The 15,167-nt window shown below is 47.2% G+C and overlaps 1 protein-coding gene across 1 annotated transcript in view; it reads left to right on the forward strand.

The window, feature by feature from the left end:
• Nucleotides 1-7,439: 7,439 nt before the first annotated feature.
• The window catches only part of LOC140203982 (uncharacterized), a 66,750-nt gene continuing 59,022 nt past the window's right edge, over nucleotides 7,440-15,167 (forward strand). The window contains exon 1 of the mRNA XM_072270189.1: nucleotides 7,440-7,502. The gene's annotated coding sequence lies outside the window, so the exon portion shown is untranslated. The remainder of the gene's footprint in view (nucleotides 7,503-15,167) is intronic.

Below are 15,167 nucleotides of genomic sequence, written 5' to 3' on the forward strand. Positions count from 1 at the left end.
CACCTCACACTTATCTGCATTAAATTCCAGCTGCCATTTTCCCAGCTGATCCAGATCCCTCTGCAAGCCATGACCGCCTTCCTCACTGTCCACTATATCCTCAATCTTGGTGTCATCCACAAATCTGCTGATCCAATTAACCACATTGTCATCCAGATCATTGAGATGGACCACAAACAACAATGGGCCCAGCACCGATCCCTGTGCCACACCACTGGTCACAGGCCTCCAGTCAGAGAGGCAACCATGTACTACTGCTCTCTGGCTTCTCCCACAAACCCAATGTCTAATCCAATTTACTACCTCATCCTGAATGTCAAGCAACTAAGGGCCCATCACCGCCCGCTCTGTGGAATGGGGCCAGAAACAGAGAGAGGATCAGTACAGGGCAAGAGTTATGTATGGTCAGGGGCATTGCTAGGAGAATGGGCCCGTGTCAGAGAGGAGGGGATCACTGTCGCATCTGAATCAGAAGCAGGAGTTGGCGATGGACCCCTTGAGTCTGCTTCACCATTCAGAAAGGTCCCGGCTGTGGTCCTTGTTCACCCTCCCTTCAGATCTGCAGATTGCTGTTTCATTCCAGATGTTAAATCTAATGTCAATCTTCATGTGAGTTTAAATCCACCAGAGTCCAGGATTGGACAGTGTGCCTTATCAGGATAGGTTGAGCAAGCTCTTTAGAGTGAAGGAGGATGAGAAGTGACCTGACAGAGGTGTGCAAGGTGAGCGGAGGCAGAGATCGAGTGGGCGGCCAGAGACTTTGTCCCAGGGTGGAAGTGGCTAATGCAAGGGGTGATTGGAGGAAAATATGCGGGGGATGTCAGAGGTAAATTTTCTTTTACAAAGAGTGGTGAGTGTGTGGAACCCTCTGCCTGGGTTAGTGGTACAAGCAGATACGCTTGGGGACAATTAAGAGATTCTTAGAAAGGCACATGGATGATAGAAAAATGGAGGGCTATGTAGGAGTTCGATTGTTCACAGAGTAGGCTAAAAGCTCAGCACAGCATCATGAGTCGAACTTCCTGTGCTGTGCTGTAATGTTCTCTGTTCTATCTCCACACTCCAATTGTACGTACATTTCAGCCTTGAGTGTCGCTGGTGGCTGGTTGTCGATCATCTTAGTCAGAACTTCTCTGCAGGATGATGCCAGAGGCCCAACCCTTCATTATGACCTTCCCTCAGTGCACCAGACCGCGTCGAGCACCATTCCCATCTCACACCAGCAGTCCAGGGCAGGTAGTGTTCATCCCAGATAATTGCCTGTCACAAGCGCAGGAATGGCCGTGGTTTAGATGCTTCGAAAGGGACAGGGAGGGATGTAAAAGAGGTGGGGGAGTGGCATTGCTAATCTGGAAATAATATCACAGTTGCAGAGAGGGAAGATGTCATGGAGGGAACCTATTCTGAGTGTAAGTCAGGAACAGGAAGGGATTCCAGCTGTCCACACTATTGGGAGTGCAAGGGATTCCAGCTACTCAGGACACATTAGGATCAGTACATCTTGGGCAAAATATGTGGCTGACCCAGTTAGCCAGTTTCATGGGAATAGTTAAACAGGTTTAAAAAAATATAGCTCCTAGTTAAATGAATAACAAATTCTGTATTTAAATGAAATACAGAACAAATTTTGTGAGGCCATTGGTTTTTAATTTGATGCTGTAAGGTAATATTTTTGGCTAATGTCAAATGTTTTCGTGGCATCTTGATAAGTGTCGGAATTTTTTAAAAAGTCAAAATAGACAACAAAATGATCAAAAATCACTGCTCTTTGAATCAGCATCCATCGGCCCAAATAGACAATGAAACACAAGCATCGGCCACTGGTGCTTTGTGAAATCTTTTCTCAAAGCAGGGTGTAGTGTCTGATTGCCACACACGTTTTGTTAGAAACTGTTGGGCAACGGTCTCCAGTCCCTTTTAACTGACTGTAAATATGTACAACTAATCGATATGTGTTAACTAGGGGGCCGTGCACAATCCTGATTTGATGGAGACAGCCGTGAGAAGCACGGAGGGAAATCTGGAGAAACTGCTGAAAAGCCTGCTTTGCTGCCGTTGCTACTGTGCAATCGAGAATCTCCAGAGGGGAAGGCCCCAAATCCTCAGCTTTGCCTATCGCCTTTTGCCGTGGCTGGGGTCGAAATACTCGGCAGAGATGGTGCTCGGTGCTTGGTGTCGGAGAGCTGGTCGGAGGCTCGGAGTTTTCGGACAGACTCGGGGTCAGACTGTGGTCGGGTGCTCTCGGGATGCTGCATTGGCAAGTTTGCGGCGTTGGAGGTTCGCCGTCTGCGTGAGATGATGGGACTTTCAAGAGACTTTGAGACTTTTTACCGTTCCCATGGTCTGTTCTTTATCAAATTACAGTATTGCTTTACATTGTTGTAACTATATGTTATAATTATGTGGTTTTTGTCAGTTTTTCAGTTGGTTGGTCATGTGATATCATTCCGGAAAAATGTTGTATCATTTCTTAATGCGTGCATTACTAAATGACAATAAAAGAGGACTGAGTGTCCTCATAATCTAATCTAATCTAACAGCATTCCTCCAGAGCACAAAACAAAATATGACCACAAATCAGTTAATAAAACTTAATTTTAAATGCAAGTGAAGTGTAGAGCGTGGATATCGTAAAACCTGGATAAAAAGTACTATCGACATATTTAAACTTACAAAATATATCAAAGAAACGTGATAAAATGTACCTCGTTTCATCTCAAGTGTTGAGGTATAGAATAGTTAATAAAGTGTGAGGTACAGGTACATCATGCTCAAAGCAAGACAATATTGTGGTGTAAAGTCAGACAAAGGCAACTTCACTCGCCCCAACATTGAAATGTTCCCACAGCCTACGGACTCACTTTCAAAGACTCTTCATCTCATGTTCTCCATATTTATTTATTTATTATTATTATTATTGATTTTATTTTAGCCTTTGCCCTGTTTGTTGGCTTTTTGCTCACTGGTTGAATGGCCAGTTGGTGTGGTCTCTCATTGATTCTCTTTGGTTAATAGTCTATTACGGATTTATTGAGTATGCCTGCAAGAAATTGAGTCTCAGGGTTGTATATGGTGTATAAGTTTACTTTGAAAATCACTGAAAAGAGACTCAGAATGGTATTTAGCATGCCAACACTTTAGTTGTTCAAGCTTTTAAGTACATTTATTTTCAAAGTATGTATACATAATGTGTGTGTATAATACTGTGGCGCGTGGCCAAGTGGTTAAGGTGTCGGTCTAGTGATCTGAAGGTTGCTAGTTCGAGCCTTGGCTGAGGCTGCGTGTTGTGTCCTTGAGCAAGGCACTTAACCACACATTGCTCTGCGACGACACCGGTGCCAAGCTGTATGGGTCCTAATGCCCTTCCCTTGGACAACATCAGTGGCGTGGAGAGGGGAGACTTGCAGCATAGGCAACTGCCGGTCTTCCATACAACCTTGCCTAGGCCTGCGCCCTGGAAAGCTTTCCAAGGCGCAAATCCGTGGTCTCACAAGACTAATGGATGCCTATATATATACATAATGCAGCTTTGAGATTGATCCCCTCACAGGCAGCCACGAAATAAAGAAACCCAAAAGAACCCATTAACAAAAGCCCGTCAAACACCCAGTGGGCAGAGGGAGGGAGAGAGAGAAGTCTGTCCACAGAGCCTCAGTTCAGGGCAGAGCCGAGCAAACGTTGTGCAGTAGTGAGCTGAACCGGCCCGTCCCTCGTCTCGGGCCCCGACATCCTGACTTTTTCAATCTGACCCGGCACTTAAATTGTCAACCAAGTATCTGGATCTGCTGCTTCTGGCACCTGGACTCTGCTGCTGCGATTTGGCCTGCCCCCGGCTTTTCCAATTTGGCCCGGTGCCTCACCTTGGGCCTTGGTTCTGCCGCGCCAAATCACCTCCAGGTCAAATGGGGGGTTACAGGCTATTGTTTGCGGTGAGTGTTTAACAGAAAAGATGAGATTAACAAAGTATTCAGTGGTTTTCTGTGCTTTCTGTGGTCCCTGAGCTTCACCAGCACCATCTTAAACCAGAAGCTGCCATCGGAAAAAAAATCAGCAAAATACATTCAAGCAAAGAGCAGAACACGTACAAATCCATTAACATTCAGTCCCCAGGTCCAAACTTTACTCCAAGAGGGTGGGTTCTGCAAAACATCATTAGCTAAGTCTGCATAATCATTAATAGTCTTGGATAGGTCATCCCATTGTCTAATAAAGCTTCATTCTGGTTAATAACTCCACCCCACTCTGCAGTAAAATGAGGGATAGGTGGAAGGGCAGGAGGTACAAAACAGTTGTCATCGTCGTGTCTATCCCTCGAGGTCGAGGATGATGGTCTTCATTCTGAAGAAGTGGCCCACAGAGCGAAGATGCCTGTGCGTGTATTTTTTTAACGTGTACTTGATGCTGCACTCCAAGAAGCACACGATACTTCACAAATCAACCAACTGATTCCAATGGCATGGAAACCACGACGATTGGAGCTGATGGATTTGTTGCAGCCTTCATCCGCCTTCACAGCCGTTGAGTTCGAAGTAACTTCATCCGCCTGTTCCACCGTTGAGGTCTTGGTTGGATTGTTCTTTGTCAGCAACCTCACCCTCGACCTTACCACCATGGGTGACCCTACCAGGAGCATAGCTCCAGACAGCATTGCTGTCGGGTTCACAGGACCGCACAAGCTTCTCCACCGCGACAAGGTGACAATCCATGGAGAAGATATCTAAGTAAGCCCTCAGCAGTAGCATTGATGTGTACATTCAGTTCAGTAGGTAGCTTTACAACTGGTTTGCCCAGCTGGAGTTAAGTCCCTTAAAGCATTTGAAAGCACAACACTAGAGTTAAGCCAGCCACAGATTAAAGATAGTTTATTTGTAGTGTGTGCTTGCCGTAGCAACGTAAATGTTACAGTGACGTGGGCAACAGACAGAGGCACAACTCAGGCCAGACAGCATCTATGGAAAAGAGTAAACAGTCAGCGATTTGGGCCGAGACCCTGAAAATCCAGAGGTACACACAGAAAATGCCAGGGGAGTCAGCAGGCATGTTTACCTGATTAATATATGTAACCCTCAGGTTCTGTCGGCGGCGTTAGTCCAGGGAAGACAATCTCTGGCCCCACCAAACGTGTGAGATTGAGGTGCAGAACCTCCCGTTTGTGTGGATGCTGCATGATTTGTTACCCTGTTACAAATTAGTACCGCGAAATAACAGATAGTACACCATATGCAATTAAACAAGTTAGCTTTATGATTCTTAATTTGACTAAAGGGTTAGTAAAGTAAAACAAAAAGAAAAGAGCCCATTTTAATGAAACAGTTTAATGTGCACAAGTTGGAGCTCACGGTTTCCCTTCCACTGGTCCTCCATCGATTTCCCCTGGGCCTCGTTGACTCCTGGCCCACTCCAATTCCAATCCATCCTGCCGTCTACGACCTCTCCTTTCTGTCATCTTCTCTCTCTCCATCTCTCACGGAACAAAAGACTCAGATCACCTCGGTGTCAGGCACACAGCCAGAAAAAACACTCCCCTCATTGGACGGTGCAAATTCCAAAGCTCCCGTTATCTCCAGCCATAACCAAACACTGCTGCTACAGAAAAACTATTACATTAGCAGTGAAACCTTTCGCAGGGTGTTACATATTTATTGAAAATTATATTTTTATGCATTGCATTGTACTGCTGCCGTACAGATCACATGTCATTGATGATTAAAGCTGAAACCAGATGTACAAACGTGGAACACCATGGCACAGTACAGACCCTTCGACCCACGGTGGTGTTTCTGTCTCCACACAACACCTTTGGATTTCATTGCTTTTGGCAGATAAGCATTTCTAGGTGGCTCTCTTTGCCACTTTTATTCATTTCCCATCCAATTCCTTGCTAATCAGCCTGGCTGCTCGGGTGTTTGTTTCACCGAGTGGGATCTTGGGATTACTTTGGGCAGGAGGAGGCCAGTCAACTCACATGCCAACTCTGTGTGTGCGGCCATCTATTCAGTGCTGTCCCAATGCTCTGCAAATTCTGCTGATTTCTCGGTCCAGATCGTTGACTCTTTTCCATAGATACTGCCCAGCCTGCTGACTTCCTCCAGCATTTTGTGCGTGTTGCTGTGGATTTACAGCGTCTGCAGATTTTCTCATTTCTGTCGCTTTGCAAATGATTCCCTGTGAAGAGTCATTGCAATCCCTCTTTGACAGCCCGGATTGCCTCTGCCTCTGGGAACTGTGGATTTCATCATAAAAATGTTGATCTCTGTAGATGCTGCCGGGCCTGCTCAGCTCCTCCAGCATTTTGTATTTGTAGAAGTTGTCTCTTCACATCTGTGCCACAGCACTGGAACGTGTGAGCAGCTTCAAACTCCTAGGACTCCGTATCTCACACACCCCTTCCCCTTATGGTCCCGCGACACCTCTGCTTTCTCACGAGGCTGCAGACAGCTGCACTATTCGCAGTAATGCTCAAGTCCTACTGCAGATGCGCAGCAGAGAGTATTCGAACACTCCGCGTCACTGCGTGAGACAGAAGCTGCACCATGGCGGACAGAAAGGGTTTACAGTGGGAAGTCAAAAGGGCCCAGTGCATCACTGGCACCAGGCTGCCCACATTCAAGGACTCAGTATACAGAAAGGTGTCAGAAAAGGCCCTGTACCATCATGAAGGATCACACCCACCCTACTCGTGGACTGTTTGGCCCACCACCATCAGGGAGAGACTACATAGCATCCACACCAGGACCACCACACTCAAAAACAGTTTCTTCCCCCAAGCAGTAAGGCTGATCAACACCTCCACCCCTCCACACCCCGACTACCAACCACCACGACTTCATCATTTCCTGTCAGTCACCTATGTACAGACTCTGTGTGCCTAACGTCACTTTATGGACTTGATATCAATCTATATACATAATCTATCTTTTTATTTATATTTGTTTTGTTTTTTAATCATTGTATTCTGTATTTTATTGTTTTTTTTGGTGCATTGCATCCAGAGTCACAATTTTGTTCTCCATTACACTTGTGTACTGGAAATGACCTGAAGCGATCTTGAATCTGAATGTCGGGCGCAGGGACAATAAATTTATGCAAATATCTATCACATTTATGTTGGTGGGAGGTTTATCTGCAGAGATTGTCAGTCCCGTTTGGGAAATGCGCCCTGTACAACGGACGCAAACAACAGGAATTCTGCAGATGCTGGAAATTCAAGCAACACACATAAAAGTTGCTGGTGAACGCAGCAGGCCAGGCAGCATCTCTAGGAAGAGGTGCAGTCGACGTTTCAGGCCGAGACCCTTCGAAGGTGCTGCCTGGCCTGCTGCGTTCACCAGCAACTTTTATGTGTGTTCCCTGTACAAAGGATTTCTGATTTCATTTCCAGCCTCCGCCAGCAGGGGGCACCCGTTCCATGTAGCAGCGGCCGAGCGCGCATGCGCATGATCGACGTCACGTCAGAAACGCGCGCACTGCGGATCTTCCAGGTGGAAGCCGCTGGAAAGCAGGTAGGGGTGAAGCGTCGGGCCGTGGGGTGTTTCACCGCTGAGGGTGAATCCGGGAAACAGCCCCTGGCCGGGGGGGAAAACTCAGTCCAATTCCAGTAAACCCCGCGGACGGCTCCAGCCATTACCTCCCCCGCCCGCCAACCTGACCCAGCGCAGCAGAAACACGAGAAGACCCAGCGCGACATACGCAGAATGCTGCAGGAACATTGCAAAAAAGAGTAAACATTCAATGTTCATCAAGCGTCTCGGCCCGAAACCCTACTCATACATTGCGACCCAACTCGGCACATGCGCGTCAGCTGCCACCTTTTGTTTGCAGGGCGGTTTCTCGGCCGCTGGGGATTGTGGGTACAATAGCCACCATTGTTTTCTCTGCGCCTGCGCTTTCTCGTCTGTAAGTGGGTCTGAAAATGCAAGCAGATAGATTTTAAGCCAGTGGGCTGTCCAGATCTAGCGACATCCCGATCTTTGTAGCAGTCTGTTTTATATATTTATTTTAATATATTATCTATGTTCATATGTTATCCAGTTTCTTATGATGCTTGTACAAAAATCAGGAGCAGTTTATTTTCATTGAAAAATAATCCCTGATAATATATTCATCTCGTGGGAAAATTAAGGATGTGGGTAAAATAGAGTGAAGGAGCACTACAGCACAGAAACAAGTCCTTCAGAGATATAGATCTTGTCATATTATCTTTCATAAACCCACTGACTCTCACAGCTATCTGGACTATTCCTCTTTCCACCCTGTCACTTCTAAAAATGTCATTCACTTTTATCGGTTCGGTAAGAAGGAGGGATTGGTGGTGCCCTCAACCGTATCTTTCATTTCACACACATCTGCTCTCACCCCATCCCTCCACCACTCTACCAGAGATTGGGTTTCTCTTGTCCTCACCTTCGCCCCCACCAGCCTCTGCTTCCAGCACATAATTCTTCATCCATGGTATTATAGGGAAAGATTCTAGCATGGATAAAGCAGTGGCTGATTGGCAGGAGGCAAAAGACAGGAATAAAGGGAGTCTTCTCTGGCTGGCTGCCAGTGATGGTGTTCCGCAGGGGTCTCTGTTGGGACTGATTATTTTTATGTGCTATGTCAATGATTTGGATGATGGAGTTCAAAGGTTCAATTTAATGTCAGGGAAATGTATACGATATACATCCTGAAATGCTTTTTCTTCATAAACATCCACGGAAACAGAGAAGTGCCCCGAAGAATGGACAATTGAACATGAGAACCCCAAAGTCCCCCCTTCTGCGTATAAGCGGCAGCAAGCAATGAGCCCCCTCCCCCTACCAGCAAAAAAATGTGCATTGGTACCATCACCGAGCCCAAGCAATAGCAAAGATACAGACCAAAGTTACCCAAAAGGCTTCGTATTTCATCTGACATTTGACAACCCACAGGTTCTCTCTCTCCATGGAAAGGGAGAGGGAGGTGTCCCCCATTTTCACAGCGAGCAGGAGACGTAACAACAACCTGGTTATGATCTTAAAAGTCATTTTGTCGCTTTTTTCATGGCTTTGTTGCAAAGTTTACAGACCATATGAAGATAGGTGGAGGGGCATGTAGTTTTGAGAAAGTAGAGAGGCTACAGATGAAATTGGATTAAGAGAATGGGCAAAGAAATGGCAGGTGGAATACAGTGTTGCTCGGGAAGTGTACTTTGGTGGAAGAAATGAAAGGGTTGAATCTTTTCTAAATGGAGAGAAAATACAAAAAATTGAGGTGCAGAGGGACTTGCAATCTTTGTGCAGGATTCCCTAAAGGTTAATTTGCAGGTTGTCTGTGGTGTGGAAGGCAAATGTGAAGTTAGCATTCATTTCAAGAGGACTAGAATATCAAAACAAGGAGTTAATGTTGAGACTTTATAAAGGACTGGTGAGGCCTCACTTGGAGCATTTTGAGCAGTTTGTATCCCTTGTCTTAGAAAGGGTGTGCTGAAAGTGGAGAGGGTTCAAAGGAGGTTCATTAAAATCATTCCAGGATTGAATGGGTTGTCATAGGAAGAGCATTGCATGGCTCTGGGCCTATATTTACTGGAATTCAGAAGAATGAGGAGTGATCTTATTGACACCTATTGAATAGTGAAAGGCCTTGATAGAGTGGATGTGGAGAGGATGTTTCCTATGGTGGGAGAGTCTAAGCCCAGAAGACACAGCCTCAGAATTGATGAGCATCATTTTAGGACAGAGCTGAGGACGAATTTCTTTAGCCAGAGGGTGATGAATCTGTAGAATTCTTTGCCACAGGCAGCTGTGGAGATCAAGCCTTTATGTATATTTAAGGCAGAGCTTAATGATTGGTCAGGAAATGAAGGGATACGGGGAGATGGCAGGAGATTGGGGCCGAGAGGAAAATTAGATCACCGTGATGGGCCAAATGTCCTAATTCTGCTCTTGTATCTTATGGTCTAACTTCCGCCATCTCCAGCGGGATCCCACCACCCCTCTCACCCCCCCCCCCAGTTTTCTGCTTTCCGCAGGGATCGCTGTCTACATGACTCCCTTGTCCATTTGTCCATCCCCACTGATCTCCCTCCTGGCACTTACCCTTGCCAGCAGAACAAGTGTTACACCTGCCCCTACACCTCCTCCCTCACTACCATTAAGGGTTCTAAACGGTCCTTCCAGGTGAGGCAACACTTCACCTGTGAGTCTGTTGGGATCACCTACTGTATTCAGTTCTCGCCGTGTGGCCTCCAGTATGTCGTTGAGACCTGACGTAGATGGGGAGACCGCTTCGCCGAGCACCTACAAGACAAAGCAGAATCTCCCAGGGCCATCCATTTTAATCCCATTTTAAGGAAATGACGGATGAACTGAATAGTGAATAGTGATCGTGAAGGGATCAGTAAGGATCTTTCAAGACTCACTGGAAGCTGGCATAATTCCGGAAGACTGGAAAAGTTGCAGATGTTACTCCACTCTTCAAGGAGGGAAGGAGGCAGAAGAAAGGAAACTATAGGCCAGTTAGTCTGACCTCAGTGGTTGGGAAGAGGTTGGAGTCAATTATTAAGGATGAGGTCTCAGGTACTTGGAGGCACGTGATAAAATAGGCTGTAGTCAGTATGGTTTCTTCAAGGGAAAATCTTGCCTGACATATCTGTTGGAATTCTTTGAAGAAACAACAGGCAGCACAGACAAAGTGGGTGTCGTGCAGCTGGATTTCCAGCTGGCCTTTGACAAGCTGCTGCACATCAGGCTGCTAAACAAGTTAACAGTCCGTGCTATTACAGGGAAGATACTTGCACGGAAAGAGAATTGGCTGATTGGCGGGAGGCAAAGAATGGAACAAATGGAGTCTTTACTGGGTTGCTGCTGGTGACTAGAGGTGTTCCGCAGTGGTCGGTGTTGGGACCGCTTCTTCTCATGGTATATGTCAATGATTTGGATGATAGAATTGTTGGCCAAGTTTGAGGGCAGTACAAAGGTAGGTGGAGGGGTTGGTAGTGTTGAGGAAGCAGGGAGGTTGCAGAAGGATTGAGACAGATTAGGAGAACATGCAAAGAAGTGGCAGATGGAATACTGTGTCAGGAAGTATATGGTCGTGCACTTTGGTAGAAGAAATAGCAGCATAGAGGATTTTCTCATGGGGAGAAAATTCAAAACTCTGAAGTCCGAAGGGACTTGGGCAGGATTCCCTAATGGTTAACTTGCAGGTTGAGTCAGCTGGTGTTGAGGAAGGGAAATGCAATGTCAGCATTTATTTGGAGAGGACTAGAATATAAAAACAGGGATGTAATGCTGGAGCTTGATAAGGCACTGGTGAGGCCTCACCCTGAGTACTGTGAGCAGCAAGGATGTGCTGACATTGGAGAAGGTTCGGAGGAGGTTCGCAGAAATTATTTCGGGATCGAAAGGCTTGTCGTATGGGGAGTGTTTGATGGCTCTGGCTTGTACCCACTGGAATTCAGAACAATGGGAGGTTGTCTCGTTGAAGCCTACCGATTGTTGAAAGGCCTCGATAGATTGGATGTGAAGTGGATGTTTCCTATAGTGGGGGTAGTCTAGGACCAGAGGTGGTGAATCTGTGGCATTCATTGCTGTGGAAGCCAGTTTATTTAGTGTATTTGAAGCCCAGGTTGATAAATTTTTAATGTCAGGTCGTGAAAAGGTACAGAGAATAGGGTTGAAATGGAATTACATCAGTCATGGTCAAATGGCAGAACAGACTCGATGGGCCGAATGGTCTAGTTGGTTCTGCTCCAATATCTTTTGATCTGACCGTATAATTTTCCAGATTGGTAGAGTGGTCGAGAAGGTGTTTGGTGTGTAGGCCTTTGTGAGTTGGGGGACTGAGTTCAGGAGCCACGAGTATTGTTGCAGTTCTACAGAACTCTGGTTGGATCACATTTGGAAAATTGTGTTCATTTCTGGTTGCTATATTATCGGAAGGATTTGGAAGGTTTAGAGAGAGTGCAGAGGAGATTTACCAGGATACTGTCTGGATTAGCGAGGGTGCGGAGGAGTTTTACCAGGATGCTGTCTGGATTGGGGAGAGTGGGGAGGAGATTCACCAGGATGCTGCCTGGATTAGGGAGAGTGCAGAGGAGATTTACCAGGATGCTGTCTGGATTGGGGAGGGGATTCACCAGGATGCTGCCTGGATTGGGGAGAGTGGGGAGGGGATTCACCAGGATGCTGTCTGGATTAGGGAGGGTGGGGAGGAGATTTACCAGGATGCTGTCTGGATTGGGGAGAATGTGGAGGAGATTTACCAGGATGCTGCCTGGATTAGGGAGGGTGGGGAGGGGATTTACCAGGATGCTGTCTGGATTAGGGAGGGTGGAGAGGAGATTTACCAGGATGCTGCCTGGATTAGGGAGGTTGGGGAGGGGATTCACCAGGATGCTGTCTGGATTAGCGAGGGTGCGGAGGAGATTTACCAGGATGCTGTCTGGATTGGGGAGAGTGGGGAGGAGATTCACCAGGATGCTGTCTGGATTAGGGAGGGTGGGAGGGGATTCACCAGGATGCTGTCTGGATTAGGGAGGGTGGGGAGGGGATTCACCAGGATGCTGACTGGATTGGGGAGGGTGGGGAGGAGATTTACCAGGATGCTGTCTGGATTGGGGAGAGTGCGGCGGAGATCTACCAGGATGCTGTCTGGATTAGGGAGGGTGGAGAAGAGATTTACTAGGATGCTGCCTGGATTAGGGAGGGTGGGGAGGGGATTCACCAGGATGCTGTCTGGATTGGGGAGGGGATTCACCAGGATGCTGCCTGGATTAGGGAGGGTGGGGAGGGGATTTACCAGGATGCTTTCTGGATTGGGGAGGGTGGGGAGGGGATTCACCAGGATGCTGCCTGGATTAGGAAGGGTGGGGAGGGGATTCACCAGGATGCTTTCTGGATTGGGGAGGGTGGGGAGGGGATTCACCAGGATGCTGCCTGGATTGGGGAGAGTGGGGAGGGGATTCACCAGGATGCTGTCTGGATTAGGGAGGGTGGGGAGGAGATTTACCAGGATGCTGTCTGGATTGGGGAGAGTGCGGAGGAGATTTACCAGGATGCTGTCTGGATTAGGGAGGGTGGAGAGGAGATTTACCAGGATGCTGCCTGGATTAGGGAGGGTGGGGAGGGGCTTCACCAGGATGCTGTCTTGATTAGGGAGGGTGGAGAGGAGATTTACCAGGATGCTGCCTGGATTAGGGAGGGTGGGGAGGGGATTCACCAGGATGCTGTCTGGATTAGCGAGGGTGCGGAGGAGATTTACCAGGATGCTGTCTGGATTGGGGAGAGTGGGGAGGAGATTCACCAGGATGCTGTCTGGATTAGGGAGGGTGGGGAGGGGATTCACCAGGATGCTGTCTGGATTAGGGAGGGTGGGGTGGAGATTTACCAGGATGCTGTCTGGATTGGGGAGAGTGTGGAGGAGATTTACCAGGATGCTGCCTGGATTAGGGAGGGTGGGGAGGGGATTCACCAGGATGCTGTCTGGATTGGGGAGGGGATTCACCAGGATGCTGCCTGGATTAGGGAGGGTCGGGAGGGGATTCACCAGGATGCTTTCTGGATTGGGGAGGGGATTCACCAGGATGCTGCCTGGATTAGGGAGGGTGGGGAGGGGATTTACCAGGATGCTTTCTGGATTGGGGAGGGTGGGGAGGGGATTCACCAGGATGCTGCCTGGATTAGGAAGGGTGGGGAGGGGATTCACCAGGATGCTTTCTGGATTGGGGAGGGTGGGGAGGGGATTCACCAGGATGCTGCCTGGATTGGGGAGAGTGGGGAGGGGATTCACCAGGATGCTGTCTGGATTAGGGAGGGTGGGGAGGGGATTCACCAGGATGCTGACTGGATTGGGGAGGGTGGGGAGGAGATTTACCAGGATGCCCTCTGGATTAGGGAGGGTGGAGAGGAGATTTACCAGGATGCTGCCTGGATTAGGGAGGGTGGGGAGGGGATTTACCAGGATACTGCCTGGATTAGGAAGGGTGGAGAGGAGATTTACCAGGATGCTGTCTGGATTGGGGAGCATGTTTTAGGGGGAGGGGTTGAGTGAGCTAGGGATTTTCCCTTTGGAGAGAAGGGGGATGGGAAGTGGCCTGATGGAAGTGTACAAGATGATGAGAGGCATAGATCGAGTGGACAGTCAGAGATGTTTTCTGAGGTTGAAAATGGCTAATTAGAAGGGAGCTTAGTTTGAAGGTGATTGGAGGAAAGTACAGAGGGGGGTGACAGAGATGAGTCTCTTAAAATATTTTTATTTATTTATTACAAAGAAACAAAAAAACAGAAAAAATACAGCACATCCACAAAAACCACAACCTTAACAAAATCAAATTAAATATTGAGCAGCAAAAGGGAGAAAAATATAAAGGCAGAAGTAAACATACACAGCAGAGGTGCACCGCACCAAAAAACTCAGACCTCACCCCGTAAGGAAGTCCAATACAGGGCCCCATATCCTTTCAAAGATGTCCCCTCTGTCCTCATTACATAGTCTCAGTCTCTCCAAATGTGCAGTATTTGCCAGTTCTCTCAGCCACAGATTGTACGGAGGCACAGAGTCCATTTTCGGCATTTGCAGGATTAACTTCTTGGCAATCACCCTATCAAACAATACAGCCTTTTTTTCATACCTATTGGCTGAAGATAGGGAGCTTGTTGCTCCAAAGATGGCTATAAGCAGGTCTGGTTCCCACCGTTTCCCAGAAGCCTCAGAGAAACAGTGAAAAATACTTTTCCAGTATGCATAAAGCTTACAACATGACCAGAATGAATGTGACAAGTTACTGCTCACAGATTTACATCTATTACAAACTGGTGAAACTTCAGGGTAGAAACTGTGCAACTTTACTTTGGAATAATGAAGTTTATGTATTGTTTTAAACTGTATAAGTCTGTGTCTGATGTTGACCGAACAATCATGTATACTCTTTAAACACTCATCCCAGACCTCCTCTGTCAGTTCTATACCCAGTTCATCCACCCATGCATGTTTAAGACCTGCAGTATTCACCCGAGCTGCATTATGTAGAATCTGACAAAGATAGGATACCGCACTACGAGTAACAGGATCAAATTTATTTATTGCCTCCAGGGACTCATGTTTGTCTAAAACCTCGAAGTTAGGTATATATTTCCCGACATAATCTCGAATTTGTAAATATCTAAAAAAATCTAGATGCAGGGATGTTGTAAACTGCTTGTAAC

This window comes from Mobula birostris, chromosome 10, assembly GCF_030028105.1.
Source record: "Mobula birostris isolate sMobBir1 chromosome 10, sMobBir1.hap1, whole genome shotgun sequence".
Classification (NCBI taxonomy): Eukaryota; Metazoa; Chordata; class Chondrichthyes; order Myliobatiformes; family Myliobatidae; genus Mobula; species Mobula birostris.